This window comes from Myiozetetes cayanensis, unplaced genomic scaffold, assembly GCF_022539395.1.
Source record: "Myiozetetes cayanensis isolate MyiCay16 unplaced genomic scaffold, myiCay2020 scf12, whole genome shotgun sequence".
Lineage (NCBI taxonomy): Eukaryota > Metazoa > Chordata > Aves > Passeriformes > Tyrannidae > Myiozetetes > Myiozetetes cayanensis.
The window spans coordinates 23,933,350-23,948,793 of record NW_026086826.1 but is presented as its reverse complement, the minus strand read 5'-3'; positions in this window follow the sequence as shown (position 1 = coordinate 23,948,793).

Below are 15,444 nucleotides of genomic sequence, written 5' to 3'. Positions count from 1 at the left end.
CTAATGTACCCCAATGTCTGTGCAAAAACAGAAACGCATTATGGGCATGGCACACTAAGTGCAACAGAGATGAAAATTAGTAGAATGATCCATTGGCAGAGTAGAAATGCACCTGAGATGAGAGAGGAGCATAATTATTGCCTCATGGCATCTGTTTTTGCATACAGAGATGCACCCCAGAGGCCCCTGTGCAGCCACCTGCTCAGCTGCTGAAGGGGGAAGATTTTTCTTAAAAGACATTTTACTGATTGCAACCCATTTCCTCCAACACAAGCGAGGGTGCCTTCTGTTCAAAGAACCCATGCACTGAGGAAGAAAACCAGCTGCAGCAAGCCAGCAGGCTCTCTGTTTGTGTGGCTACATGGTGTTTTGCTGGGTGGTGCCAGTGAGAGTGAGGGCTCTGGCCTCTCTGCACCAGCTCAGCATGCAGGTGCAGGAGGCAGCACTGGGCACCTACTTGGCTTTTGGGTAGGGCAGAGGGAAGGAGCAAGAAGCTTCCTTGTGTCCCAAGAACCAAGTCAACAAGACCCATGTAATGAGGTGCCTGGCGCAGGCTGAGGTCCAAGGAAGGACCTTCCTTCTCCACCCTTGAAGCATAATGAGGCAGAAGAGATATTGCCTCACCAAATCAACAGTTCATGCCATAAGGCCCGGCAGAAGCAAGGTCTCCAGGGTGCTGTAGCCACAAATCCATTTCCTAGTGTGTTGCTATAGGTGAGTGATCACTCTTGCCTTGCTCCCCAGGGCTCCCCTGCTTCTTCAAATCTGCCTTGAAATAGCAAGCCATCGCCCACAGGACCTTGCACTGCCACCAGGCACATTCTCCTGCACCCCAGGTGGGCCATGCCAGCAGGCATTTAATAACCCAGCAGGCTCTGCACATGAAGCCTGCTCTGTCCAGCAGAATAAATACCTTGGGCAAAAAAAGGTACTGTTTCCTTTTTCTTTACTGTTGCCAGGGAGAACTTAGTATTCAAAAACTGTTTTCAGATGTTTCACTTCACAGCTGGTGAATGAACTCAGAGAACTCAATAAACCTCTTTGTAAGACATTATCTCTCATTAATCTCTTCAGTGAGGCTGGCACCTGGAATTGCATAAATCTTTACCTGCACATAGTAGGAGACGGGAGAATGGGCCATAGTCAGAAAGCTTGTTATACTGGGAGAGTCCCAAATGCCAAATAAAGGGGAAATCCTCATAACAGTTTCCTCCTGATCTCCTTCTGGCAAGAGGACATCCGCATTTGGAGGAGATGGCTCCTTGGTGGAAGAGCTTTTAGCAGGAGAAAGGGCAGCACAGGGACCTCCAGCACTCTGCAGGTGATTTGGGGAACATCTTTTTCATCAGACATCTCAGGAAATGACAAAACTTTAAATGTTGCTGCCTGCTCAGGAGCAAACTGCTCCACAAGGACTGCCAGCTTGCAGATCCCTGCCTCATCCCGTCTCACAGCTTTGGAGAGCGCGCGGTTTCCGTCTCATCCTTCTCTGCAGCAATAAGCTGGGCTAGGTGTGCTGGAGCACACCATGCACCTCCAGCACATAAAATCACAATCCTATGTGCCTCACAGCTACCAAACCCACCTCCTCAAGGCAGGACAGCTCTGGAAAATGGTTTGTTTGGAAGGGAGAAAGATGTTTTGGCAAGTCTCGAACAGCTTGCTGTAGAAATAACATCCAAAGATTTCTCCCTTGCAGGGGATTTTGAAGTATATTTCTGCATCCTTTTTTTGGTACAACAGATGGCAGGGAGACATAGTGGCCTGGAATATTAATGCTTCCTCCAGCATCCATTTCCTCAGAGCAACTGGCATCTCCATGCTCTTGGTGAGCATCATGCAGCCTCATCTTCTCTGTCAGGGCCATGCTCTTCCCACGTCAGCAAGGAATAAAATGTGTGGCTCTATCTGCAGTGACCCCCTTGGAGATGGGGCATTTTGCATCAGGAAAGCTACAGGGCAAACACTGGGGCTGGGAAGAAGGGATGTGCTTGTGGCATACGTACCACATGCTTTGCCCAAATGGGAAATTAGGGAAAAAATAAAACGGCACCGAAGTAAATCTGGTCTGTGGCCATAACCGCCAGATTGCGCTGGAAACGGTGTTCAGCCTGTATTTTAAGAGTCATCTTTTATTGGTGCCTAATATCCCATGACCACTGTCCAGTGAGGAGCAGTTAAGCATTTCCTTAGATAAAATGTATGCCTTCAAGCAATAACTGGGCAAAAGGACCTTCCACCATGATGTTAAGACATGATTTTGTGCTACAGAAATAATTGTGTCATAAAAATCTCTCTGATCCCATGTAATGGCTGCCCTCTCCTCATTCCTGGCAATTCACAGCACAGAGCCCAACTCCCTGCCTGTTGGAGCTGGGAAACATTGCATGACTCAACTTCCCAGCTCACTGAGTTAATCCTGCCATGGTCCTTCAGGCATCCCCACCTGACAGGCTGTGGTAAAGGACTGTGAGCCTTTCAGAAAGGATAAAATTATACAGCTCAAAAGTTTAATAATATGAGCCCCGACAATCACGCAGATAAATTTAATGGTGACCACTTAGGGACTCGCTGTCTGAACTGTAATATTTGACGAGGCTGCTGAATAATACACCAGTCTTTCTCAGACCCAGGTAGGACTATAAGAGTCAGTGGGAGGGAGATCAGCGTTTCAGCCTTCTCCAGCTCTGTGCAGGGAGGAGCTGGCACTGTGCTCCCATGAGTCTCACACGTCGCCAACACAACACTGTCAACAGGCCAGGTGTTTTCTGCTGGGAAGGCAGTGCCATCAGTCTGGTGGTACCCTGCAGCCTGTGCCATCCCTGCTTTGGGCTGCTGGGAATTCTGAGCATCCTGGCTGGCTCTGCCTGGCACGCTCCTCTCTCTTCTACCTCACACCTCTATCAGGCACTTTCCAGGGGCCGTGCCTGATGGAATTCTTCCTTTATTTTTCTTAGAAGTAGTGCTATTAAGTGAAAAGAACACAAGTTCTACAGGGCTCAGGATTTAAAAGGTGGTGTTTGCTCATAGCAGCTGTGCCTGTGCCATCCAAACACACACTCCTCGATTTTTTTGTATTAACGAGAGTAGTACAATGTTCAGGGCACATGGATTTGCCGGGGAAGGGATGTGCTTTGATGGCTGGCTGGCACTGCTCTTCTTCCATGGGTTCATGTGGGATGCTGGAAAGGTTGGCAATGCCCACAGTCATCTGAAATCTGAAGCCTTGTGGAGACATCAGCAGAGGTGCTTTGGATGCCCTGGCTGCAGCAGGTCTCCTTGCTTCCAAACCAAACCTTTCCAAGGGGCATAGCCTGGCCATTTGCTTTTGTCAGGATCAAGCTTACAACAGGTTTCTGCTTCTTTCTCTTTTTCCCAGACATCCCACTGAACACCACTCAATGGCCCATATCAGATTTCCAGTCTGTCCTTGGAAGAAATCCTGCCCTTGCCTTGCTTAAGCCTTGCCATGGTAACAATTTAATCCCTCCTTTCCTGGGTCGAGCAGCTTGCCATACCCATTTCCTTCAGCCCCAGCCTTTGCAGACACATGCCCAGGAGCAGGACAGCCCCAGGAGGGGTGGAATGCAATCCAGCACAGTTCTCAGGAGCATGGGAGCAAGTCTGGCATTTAATGTGCTGTAGCACCAAGAAGGATTTAGCAAAGGATCTGCCCGTAACTGCCAGTGCCTAAAGGACAATTAAATATGTCCTTTAACTGGTTTCTGAAGGACTTGTACTATGTTAATAAGCATCTCAGAAAAGAAAAGCTCTCTGCAAAGCATTAGCTTTGAGATCCAAAAGCAATCTTATAAATACACAGTATCAAGTTTGATTGACACGGAAAATACCCATAAACTGTGCTGATTGACACTAATTAATCTGACAGCCTTTAATTGCTCCTGATCATGTCCTACATCACTCTGATTTAATAAATTAGTCCAGTGCAAAAAAATCAGTGCAGCAGGGGGTGGTTTGAGATCTCAGCTGGGCCTGGAACTTCACACTCGGTGCCTTCGTTCACAGAGCACGGACACATCAAAGGGGACAAAGGGACATCAAGAAGGGTAGGCAGACAAAAAGACTTTCAGCCTGTTAGAACAAACCCCTTCTGCTCAAGGTAGGTTTTCTTTAGAGCAACCAAAATCCTAGAAGAAGGGGAGAGCAAGGTGAGACCAAGCCTTGGTCCTGGGGACAACCCAGCAGGGGCTCCATCCCACACTCACACACAGCCTGCGTGGCTCAGCTTGAGCATCCTCCCTTTTCTCTCTTCTTTCCCTCTCTGTCACTCTTGGTTTTGCCCCAGCCAGATGTAGCAAGGTGATCATTGACCAGGAGGGCAGGAGAGTGGGGGGCAGAAGTGGGCCAGGAGATGAACAGCAATGCTGAAGAACAGCCTTGGTCAGGAAAGAAGGGATGAAAAAGTTCCAGTGAATCGGTCCCTGAGGAGAACTGCTCATCAGCTCTTTGCAAAGTCAAGGACATCTTGGTCATGAAGAGGTTCATCATCTCTTCCCTGCCCTCCTTTTGATGCCTAGAAGCCAGAGCTGAGGAGTTATGTGAAAAACACAGTTCCCATGGCAGCCAGCAGCAACTCCCAGACCAATAAAAGCCAGGATATGGTCATATTCTATTAGTTTGATAATATCATTTATAAGTTGACTTAGAACTGCGCCCCATCTAATTAAAAGGGAGCTGCTTGCAAAAAGCACAGGAGCAGAAAAAGGCAGAGAGGATCATTGCCATGAGCCCCCTGCCTGTGCAGCTGTCTTTTTGGTGAATGGCTTTTTATTTTTTGTTTCACGTTGGAGCTAATTTCATCCATCACCAGACCCAATGTGACTCATGTCCCCGGCAAGAGAGTGATGCAATAAATAAGCACCAAGAGGGAGGCAAAAGCACCATTCTCTAGTGCCAATGTCATCTGGAGCTCCTCCTTTCCTTAATTACACTCTTCAGTCTCCTGGGTTTTTCAGGGGCTCATGTTTCTGTAAAGTCAGGGAAAGGCAGGCAGTGGAAACACAGAATCCAGCCCAAATAGTCTTTCTCTTCCTCACTGGAAGCAGGCAAGGAGAAGGAAGCAAAGGATGGCACAGGGCTAGCTCAACATCATGGGTTAAAAGGGTCCAACTGGAGGCATTAGGAAAGGGTGTGGATTTCCCGGACATGCATGTCTTCTTGGTGAACTATCAAACAAAACACTGCATTTCCTCTTACAGCAACCACGTCAGAATTCCTCAGAAAGGGAGTACTTCTGTGCACAAAGAAGCACTGCGTCCTATTTACCACCTGTGGGCTGTGTTCTTGAGGCAGTTCTGGGCCACTGGAGCAGTCTGGATGCTGTGTTTTCTCCCTGAACTATGATGAAGAGAGACAGGATCAGTTGGCGGGCTGATAAACAGTCCCCCAGTCTCCCAGGCTAAGGTTGGTCTCCTCTGCTGAAGCTGGCAAGGAGCTAAAACATATTTGGGAGCTCTTTGTAGTTCATTTTACTTGGGAAGATAGGTTGATGATCTCCAGTGTTTCACATCAGGGCTCTGCATAGTTTTGTCAGCATGGCACAATCCAGCTGGTCTACTATGAGAGTCATCCTGAGCAGGAGGATTGTTTCTTTCACAGGAAACTAAGTGCCAGAGCTGGAGAGGTGTTGGAAAACACTTGGAGGATGTCGGTCGTGCTGATGAAGCGAAATGCAGAGAGACAGGTCCCTGCCATCTCACAGCCTGACAGAGTTGCTGCAGCCACAGTGCCCACTGCCTTACCTTTCTCTGGAGGGGAAGGAGGGATGGCAGGATTTGGAGCCTGCCCTGGTCCCGCCTGTCACTGGTGCTGTGGTCGTAAGACTGGGAGCATCACGAGGGCTGCCAAGGGCACACAGGCTCCTGAGATATTTAGGTGTTCCTGAAAGATCTGTCCTCTGTCCCTGAGCAAAGGCACTGAAAGACCTTCTAGTCTGGAGGATCTGGAGCTGCTGCAGCTGGCTGAGCTCCCCAAGGAATTCCTGATGCTGCAGCACCAGCAAAGAGCTCCTGTCCATGCTCCCACCTGCCAGCCAACAGAAAAACCCCTCTGGCCCTGCAACAGCCAGCAGTATTCACTGCACAATCTGCTATCCCAGCCTGCCCCTGAGGATTTGCAAAGGACCCGGCAAGATCAGGGAACATGAGCTGTTGCTTTCCTTCGAGACTTGTTAGCTGCAGCACTCTCCAAGGAGAAAACTGGGCAGAAACCTCAGAGCAGAGAGGCAGCTTGCACAGGGTTCAGGTGCACACAGAAGAGGGGTGTTCATGCTGCAGGGACCCATCAAATGCCCTCATCTGGTATCCACCCTATGCAGGGACCCACAAAGGCCTGTCCCTGCAGATTGGGTACAAGCTCTTCCTTGCTCACCCCCAGACTCCCCTCTTCCTTTCTCCCCTCCCAGGGAAGAGGGCTTTTCTCTGAGCTGGGCTTTCCCCAGCTGAATTACAGAGTGCATCATCCTGCTGCCTGTCCTTCAAGTGATCACCAGCATCTCACAGCATCACCTCCCTGCTGCTCCTACTGCATCTACCCTTACATGTGACATTTTTCTGGGCCATCAAAGCTTGCAGGGCTGGCCAGCAGTCCTCATCTGGAGAGGGAAGACATGCTTGCCTTTCAGATCATGAAAATAAAGCTCTGAAGTTTCATCTGCTTTATTCCACAGGCAGCCTCCAGCACACTGGTGTTCACGCAGGCAGCAAAGTTGTCTGTTCTCACAGTACATTAGCTGCGCTCATCATGGACTCTCACCTCTCCTTGTGAGCATTGGCATCTCCCTGATGAATTCAGAGTCTGCTCCTCAAAAGCCCAGCTGCAAGCCTAGAGTGCTCAGTCTCCAGGCTTCACAAAGTGCATTTTTTTCTAGGTGCTAAATCTTAATTTTGCAGGCTTTACAGCTACCTGGAATTCAAGGCACGATGAGCCTCTCCCTACTGGAAAGATGCTACCGGCAGTCTCTGGCTTGTCCTCTGCCACGGAGTTCAGAGACCAGCTCCCAGAAGTGCTGCACAGCCCTTGGTGCAGGGACCCTTCCTGGCTACCTGGCCTGGTGCTTCTCACCTTAAAATCAGAACTTCGATGTTGCACTGAAATTCTTCATTTAACATTCCATCTAATCCATGCAGGTGTTGAGGCGCAGAGCTATCTTCCCATTTCGTTTGAGGCCAACACCAGCTTCCCAACGCAGCTATTCATTCCCTCTGCAAAAACACCCCCTTCCTGGGCTTTCAGCATCACGCTGCCATTCTCCTGCCCGGGAAGCAGAGTCACATTACCTCCCCAGAGAGCCGCCTGCGTCAGACTGACTGGGCTGTCTGTCACTCACAGCTCGGACAGGCTGCAATCAGTGGGTGGGTTGCACGCCACCTCTGCTGACTTCATCCTGCCGCCTTTCAGGGGACACGCTGAGATCCTGAGTCACACCAAGGAGGAGGTTACAAACCCAGTGAATTATTTCAGCTCTGTTTCTGGAGCTTTGTGGCAGATCTGCCAGTGGGGCATGGACCATGTACGGGGTTTTGCAGCTTTGGGCTGGTCTCTGCTGCTACAGCCCCCCATCAAACACTGTCACGAGTAGAACAGTCAATAATGGGCACTGATGAGCTGATGACAAAGACTCTTACTCCGTGTTAACATACAACCAGGATGCAGGAAAATGAAGCAAACTCATGAAGCAGACGCCAAATTTTCTCCAAATGGGATTTCTTTCCAGAGCTGTCAGTCACTTTTCAAATTATTTTCCCTAGCTGGGGATGACGAAGGAAGACATCTGGGATAAAGGTGCCTTCTGCTGCTGTCACGCAGACTGGCTGTGTGACAGCCTCTCCACCTGACATGCCTGAAGAATCGGATCAGTTCTCTGTAAAAGCAGTTTCACAGCTATGTCCCTAGGAGACGAGGATGACAGGCTAGAAGGAGGGAGTAGCCATGGCAGGAGGAATGCCAGCAATGGGCAGAGCAGCTTGCAAAGCATGTGAGAGCACCCTGGCCAGCAGTCCATATGCTTTACTGGAAAATGATTTCCAGTCTGTAGGTTTAAATGAAAAATCAATCCTCTCAAACCCTGCATGTTGGGGTTTTTTTCTTTCCATGTAGATACAAACTTGATTGATAAAAGTAAACGTGTTGACGTTACACACAAGCACCTGCTATGATATCACCCATCACCAAGATTAATACACGAGGCATGGATGTGTGCAGTTTAGAGTCCAAAAATAGACTCATAGATCCCAAAATACCTGGGAAGCGACAAGCTCCTATGAATGTGGGTAAGTCCGTGGCATCCCTCAGATACCAATCTTCTCTTGCATTACTTTCTTATTGAAATAACTCAAAGTGAGAAGGGATGTGATTTGAAATAAAAAAGGGGCAGGGCTGGGAGCTGCTCTCTGAAGCTCCACATTTATTTCCCCCTTGAGCCGCTGCCTGCAGCATCCATTGCTCAGTGGGATGCTGTAGAAGGACAGAGAGCAGGTCTGGCTGTGCTGCAGGGCAATTCTCTTCCCCTAAACCCCGTCTCCCTCCAGCCTGGAGGGCTCTCATACAGCCTCTGCAGTGAAAATCAAAGCAACCACATCAAAGGAGGAAACAGTGGGGGAGAAGGGAGCCTGCACAGGCCGCTGGGCAGGGGTCCAAAGAGAATCTATTTTCTATCACCTTCTCCTGCCCATCACACTGGGCTCTCCCTGCCCAAGGCACAAAGCGAGCGAGGGCAACCTCTGCCACCACAGGAGCCAGCAAAGCAGGAGAGCAAGAGGTGTCTCCCAGGGCCAAGGACAAGTGAGGAGTCAAGCCCACAAAAATAAGAGACCTCTGAGCTTCCTTCCCCTGAGTCAGAGAGTGAAGGTATCGGGCAGCTGGGGTGCTCCTGCCTACTTCAGATGTGCCTGGAGGCAGTTGCTCCGAGCCCATGGTGATCCCCATGGCAGATATCCAGGTCATCACCTATCCCTTAGAAGGCAGAGGCAGCAGCAAGATTTCCACCAGTCACATCTGGAGGTGTTTCCCCCTAGGAATTACTTGACAGGCAGCTTACTTACTTGTGATGATCATGTGCTGCTGCTGCTGCTCATTGTCCTGCCACCCTGGCTCTAGTGCCTGTGGTCTGCACCTGGGCAGAATCTGCCCACATTTATGGGCCACTTCTGAGACTGGTCACCTTCTGCCAACAATTCCTCAAAAAATTCCGCTCAGGACAAAGCTCAGATGTGATACCAAAGGCATCCAGCTAGAAATCAGGATACTCTTAGGCTGACCTACCCCGAGGAGCCTTTGCCCTCATAGAAAGAGGTGAATAAAATGATTGCATTTGCAATATTATTGCAAAAGAACACAGTTGCATTGCCTATTTTGTACTTATGACCCTTTTTCTTTGTGAATACTCAAAAATATCAGCTTATTGTCACATTGCTGGAAAGACAATGCAACACATCTGTCTAAGAGCAAAAAAATAGGGAAGAAATTTTCCTGCCATTTGCAAAAGCTCTTTTTAAGTACAATAATTGTACAGACTTCCAGCCTGCAGATAATTTGCAGAGGACAAGGTGCTTTCAGTAAGGATAAAAACTCATCTAAAATAAACCTCTTTTGCGGGAAAAATATTTAATTTGGATTTGGGTCAGGGTTTCAAGCTCATGCTAAGTGCCTTTGCAAAGCGCAGTCCACGCACGTGGTACCGCCTTTGTGATGAGCACAACGAATTGGTTGTGAATGTCTGAATCTCAAGGATTCAAAGGAATTTACAGTTTTCAACACTAAAATATGTCCTGAAAATTTTTCAGCTGAAATACACAAGTTCTTTTTAAAAGCCTGATCTCTTGGAGTGCAGGGCCATCGTGCTAAAGGCCCTGTGATTTCTTGCTCAATGTCCACTATGCTGGGGCATCCTGGGGTCCACACCTGAAAATATGTCTGAGGATGATGACTGGCAGAGCATTGCAGTGGTAGTGAATCAAGGCTGGACTTGATGATCTCAGAGGTCCTTTTTCCAACCCGGCTGATTCTATGATTCCATGATTCTATGATTTATGGAGAAGGCAGTTTACAAGTTTCTAGATGCTTCTAAAGATGGAAACCATGCAGTCTGACCATGTCAACCCTGGGTCAAAGGCATCTGGAAGCTGGTCTGCATACCAGGTGCTTGCTGGGCCAGCCTGGGCAATCCCACACTCACTGTCATGGACAGTGGTTGGTTATGTGGTCCTCAACAAGCTTGGGCTGGCAGAAAGCCCCCTGGATGCGGAGCTGCCATCTCCTGGCTCAGAGAGAAAAGCCCATGGAAAAGTTATCCACTGCAGCTAGGAAAGGCCTGATTTCTGTCAGCTGTAATGTGATAGAAACAGGTAGAGTCACTTTTTCACAGCTCTGTTCCATATACAGACTTTTTTTAAGGACTAAGCAGGCATTTATTCAGCGTCCTGACACCAGAGCATGTACCAGGGTGAGCATGGGCAGGGTCCTGCTGTGGGTAGGCTGTTCCACATGTGTGCTCCTCATCTCCCACCTGCCAGCACCATCCCTGATTTCCCCATGGCCCCCATCAGCCAGTGGCTCTTTCCTTCCCTCTCCTGCTCCCAAATCAATGTGAAGCGGAAAGCAGCAGGAAAGATTTCCATTTGAACGCTTCAAGGCTGATTACACTGGAAAAGCAACTGGGAATAGGGGACACATAATCACAGGTAGCAGTATGAGCATCATTAAATCAGGCTCTGAAAAAGCAGCCTCTTCCAAAATACTTAATTTCTTTTAATTCCTGATTTTGACTGGGCTGCTGATGTATTTATAGCACCTTGTTTGGTATTAAAATCCCTGCTGGCTTCAAGCAGATGCTGTCCACAGAGCAGCACCCGGACTTGGCACCTAATTGCTCAGAGATTAACAGCATCCTGTCGCAGGTGTCACCTCACCAGCCCTGACAGACAGGGCTCAGCCCTCACTGCTCCACAGAGGGGATGATGCCTCAGAACTTCTCCTCGGTGCTGTTAATTTGTTAATGTGTACCCAACCTATGTAACAGGGAGGGGAAATTCTGTGGCAATGAGCCTTCAGGAGAATAAAGAAAAGACTTTCTTCATTGTGGCAAGGAAAAGCCCTTATATACTTAAGTTGTCAAAAAGATGGCCTGAATTATTTAGGGGCAGCTCTGTGACACCTTCACAGAGTGCAGCAAACCGCTGTATCTACAAGCTGTATGGCAAGCAGCTCCATTGGCATCTGACACCAAAGAACAGGAGAGGAACCAAAATAGCAGTGTTGTTTCTACAGCATTAATTGTGGATGCTGCTCCAAGCATCCCCTGGCAGATACCCCCTGCTTTAAGCTACGCTGCTCTGTGAGTTACAGCCTGGGCTTGCTCCAGGGAGAGACAGACCCCGTGAGCAGGTGGAGGGGTACAGGGGCAGCACGGGAAGCCTTTGGATAAGGCTGATGGGCCTAGTAGTTACCTGCATCTATTTTTCAGATGTGAGCAGGTTTGTCCTTTTACAGGGATCCACCATCATAGCCAGGTTACAGGAAATCCTCTGGTCTGGAGTTAGGGTGGGTCCAGTTCACTTGAGTGTTTTAGAACTTTCCTTTCTTTTATTAATGTATGCTAAGCCCTCAGCAGATAGGATCTCTCCTACTTCAGCATTTTCATGTAAGCCTAACTCTTGGTTTTACTAGAAGCTGCTGTTCTCTCAGAGTTGCCATAGTTACTGATGCATGCACTTCTGATTTCACAAAGTAATGACTGTCCCAACCTCTTGTTTGTGGAATAAACTGTGCAACACTGCAAGCAACATATAATGAAATATTAAAGCATTTACGGTTCAGAAAGCAGACATCATGAATCAGCGATTGGAATTAATTGCATTATCAAGCCTGGATGAAAATAATCCGAGCTGGATAGCCCCCAAAACAGATTTTGGGGTGATGCTCCAAGTCTGAGGTTGTGGGGGAGTGTCACCACGTCCCTGCACATCAACACTGTCCAGGCAGTGGTTCCAGTTTGCTGCTCCATGAAATGATGGAGAGACCTGGCAGCCAGGCACCAGAGGGACAGGCGCAGAAGCCATGCCCTAGAGCAGCCTATTCTGAACAGCAACATTCCTGTGTGAGATACCACCCCTACTTCCAATGCTTTTTTCCTGCAGTTAGGGAAGAGGAGTAGTAGACTTCTCCTGGATAGCACTCAGAGTGGCAATGGCCATGGGGAGTGATGCCTGGGCACGGGCAAAATGATGGACACACAGCAAAGCCCAGGTTCTCACCTCCCTCCCACTGTGTGCTTGCCAGCTTCCCAGGACTGGGACGTGAACGTTGCCTGGGGACAGCAGCAAGCTGCTCCAAAAGGCTGTGTCTGCCACTGTGATCCCCACATGGGGATCACATGCTGTCCAGAGGCTCTCAGTGCCCTCCAATTTTTGATAGGTAACATGTGCCATCACCAGCCCAAGGGCTGTGTTTGGGGTTCAGAGACTGATGAGGAGGACAGTGAGCTCCCCAGGGAGCATCCCCTGGGCACCGCAGCACGGCTTTCGAGTGCCCTGGTCACTTTTGCAGCTGACTGGGCCACTGCTTTCCTCTCATCTGGAAGGGTGATGGTGTGACCCTACCAGCCCTAGAGCTGCTCTCTCTGCCCATTCCCACACCATGGCCATTCCCTGGTGACTGCCAGCAGTTCTCATAGGTCCCTGTGCTAGCACTGCTAGTCCCAAACCTGATGGCCAATGGCTCTGTCCTTTGAGAGGTCACCAGGCAGCAATGTGTCCCTGCCTACTAAGGGCACTTGCATCATCTGAGGACACAGGGGGTGGGTGAAAAGCCAGTTACAAGCAGGAGATGCCTTTCCCTTTGCCAGTGCTGGTACAACTCATTACACACTTGGCTAGCTTGAGACTAAATTATAAGAACTTCATAATGAAATATTTACATTTCCAGCAATGGGGTAGAAGTACAGCATTGCTTGCCATGTGAGACCAAGCTCTGGTAAGAGCTGTCCTTTCCCCCAGGCACTGTAGGACCCATTGCCTTGTCCTGCATCAGCCCCATGTCCCAAGCAGCAACAAGGGATCAGCTTCCCCAGCCATGGCAGCTTGTGCTGAGTACCCACTGTGGTGGGCTGACAAATAGAATAGATTTGGATAGTCAAAATTAAAACAAACACAAATTCAAACTGAGGCCAAGCTGTGGGCACAGAAGCAGTGTCCTGCCCTTGACCCTTGTGCTGGGTTTGCTTGTGTGTGCCACCTGGGAAGCTGGGGCAGAGATGCCCACTCTATCTGCTGGACAAACACCCATTTCACATGGCAGGACAGGGCCTGCCAGCCCTGGCTCTTGGGATGAGATCCTGGCCCGGAGACCAACATGGCAAATCCAAGTAACCTTTCCAAAACTTGGCCTGGCCTCTGGCGCACACATTCTCCCTTGTGATCCCTTGGAAGCACAGCCATGCTTTGCCCAGGAGCAGTTTCCTGCCTCAGTGCCATGGATGCAAGGTTATTTTTAACCCACTCTCGGCTCTGGCACAAGTTGTCTTTGGCAGGAGGTTTTTGCAGTGTCACAATGCCAGGCTAAGCTGAGATACATCCCTCAGGGAGGGACGGATTACCAGCAGCCAGGCTCTCTCTGGCTTCAGCCGTGCACATGCCATGTCAGGCAGGGCAGTGTCCCTCTGGGAGAGCAGGAAGTCTGAGCCCTCTCACCCCCTCATCTGCTGCTGGCCAGGCAGCTCCATAGGAAATGACAGCAGAGAGGTTCCTCCCAAAGCTTTCCTCTCGGTGACAGGCCAGAGACCACACTGAGATGATGCTGCACCACAGACACTGGACATTGGTGTATCCACACCTACCCCCGGTGTTGGTAGGGCTGGAGACGGCAAACTTGGTCTTGGGCCAAGGCAGTAAGGAAATCAGGGGTCCTTCCAGTGTGACTGAAACACTGGTCGGTGCAGTGAAGTGCAGTTGGGAAGACATTCATCCCGGAGCCAATCTCTCATACCAGTTGGGGTCTCCGGGAGAATCTGAGGAGGCTTCATCTTTCTACCAAGGAGCTCTCTGGAGCTGGGCCAGCAGTTAGACACACTCCACCATGTGCTCACCTCAGCCTAGCTGCAATCAGTCAATCCATGCCTCTCTGAGCAGGGTGCCCTGGTGCTCTCAGTACTGTGAGGGGCAGACAGTGAACCCACGGATAACCACAGTCATTGGGGCACAAGGTCCCCCCCACTACACCTGGGGAGTTACAACTGCCAGGTCTCTGTAGCCAGGAGGTTTCCAGCATGGCTTTCTCTGTCACTGTGTCCCTCTGACAAATAGGGTTGCAATAGGTTGAGATGAGGAGGACAGGATAGGATGGGACTGACAGACAGACAAGTAATAGGCAGTGTGGATATATTGGTGCTGTTTTGCATAGGAAGCCAGGATAAAAGTCGCTTCTGCCAAGCTGTGTTCAACTTCTTTTTGTCCCACATCCTGCCTCCAAGGTAATTAGCTCTTCAACTGCCTTTTTGCTACGGAGTGATCTAAGGAGCTCAAGCTGTTTAGCTTATTAAAGGGCTGGGTAAGGAAGAAATCTGACTACAATATTTAAGCACCTGTCCATGGAGATGATCTATGATACTAAACAGGTCTTTGAAGAAGATGATAAAGACACCACAATGTCCAGCACTGAAAAACCTTCAAATTTTAAGCAGAAAATGCAATGAACACTTTGCTTGTAACAGCAGCTGACTCTCTAGGAGATTACCCAGACCTGGTGGGCTAAGCTGCACTCAGAGTCTGGTCACCCACAGATTGTCAGTATCCTCTGTGGATGAGCAAGGAAAACCCCCTCACTCAGTTATGCAGGTGCTCAAATGAGAAAGCATACACAAATCCCTCCAGCCCAAAGCTGCATGTGAGCACATAAGGGCTACCCTGAGCAGGGAGTGATGGATGGACAGACCCTGGGAGAAAGCAAGAACTGCATGGAGCAGGAGGAAAAACTGTGAGTGAAGACAACACATATAAGGGGAAAAAACTATGGAAAGAAGCTGAGCAGTAGTCCTTTAAAAAGGCATAGGAGAGAGTGTGCTTCAGGCAGGCTTTCACAGTGTGCTCTGGCATGGGTGTATTCCCTACAAATGCACTGAAATAATGACTTTCCTTGTCACTGCTGTGGGCACCAGCACATGATTTGACTTCTCCCATCACTGTCACTTCTAAATCTTCTGGTTCCCTCTGAATCGCAGCTCTACCTTATCTCTGTAAGTACAATAGAGGGAAGAAATTTTGCAAGGAGGAAAGCAAATGATGATGTTAATTTTTATTTTTTTCTTGAGTCGTTGAAAAGACAAAACTGATATAATTTCTTAGCACATCGTGTGCTCAGAAAAGACACAGTTCAGAGAAAACACATGGAAATACAAAATGGCCACACCACCCTAAAGACCAGCAGCACAGA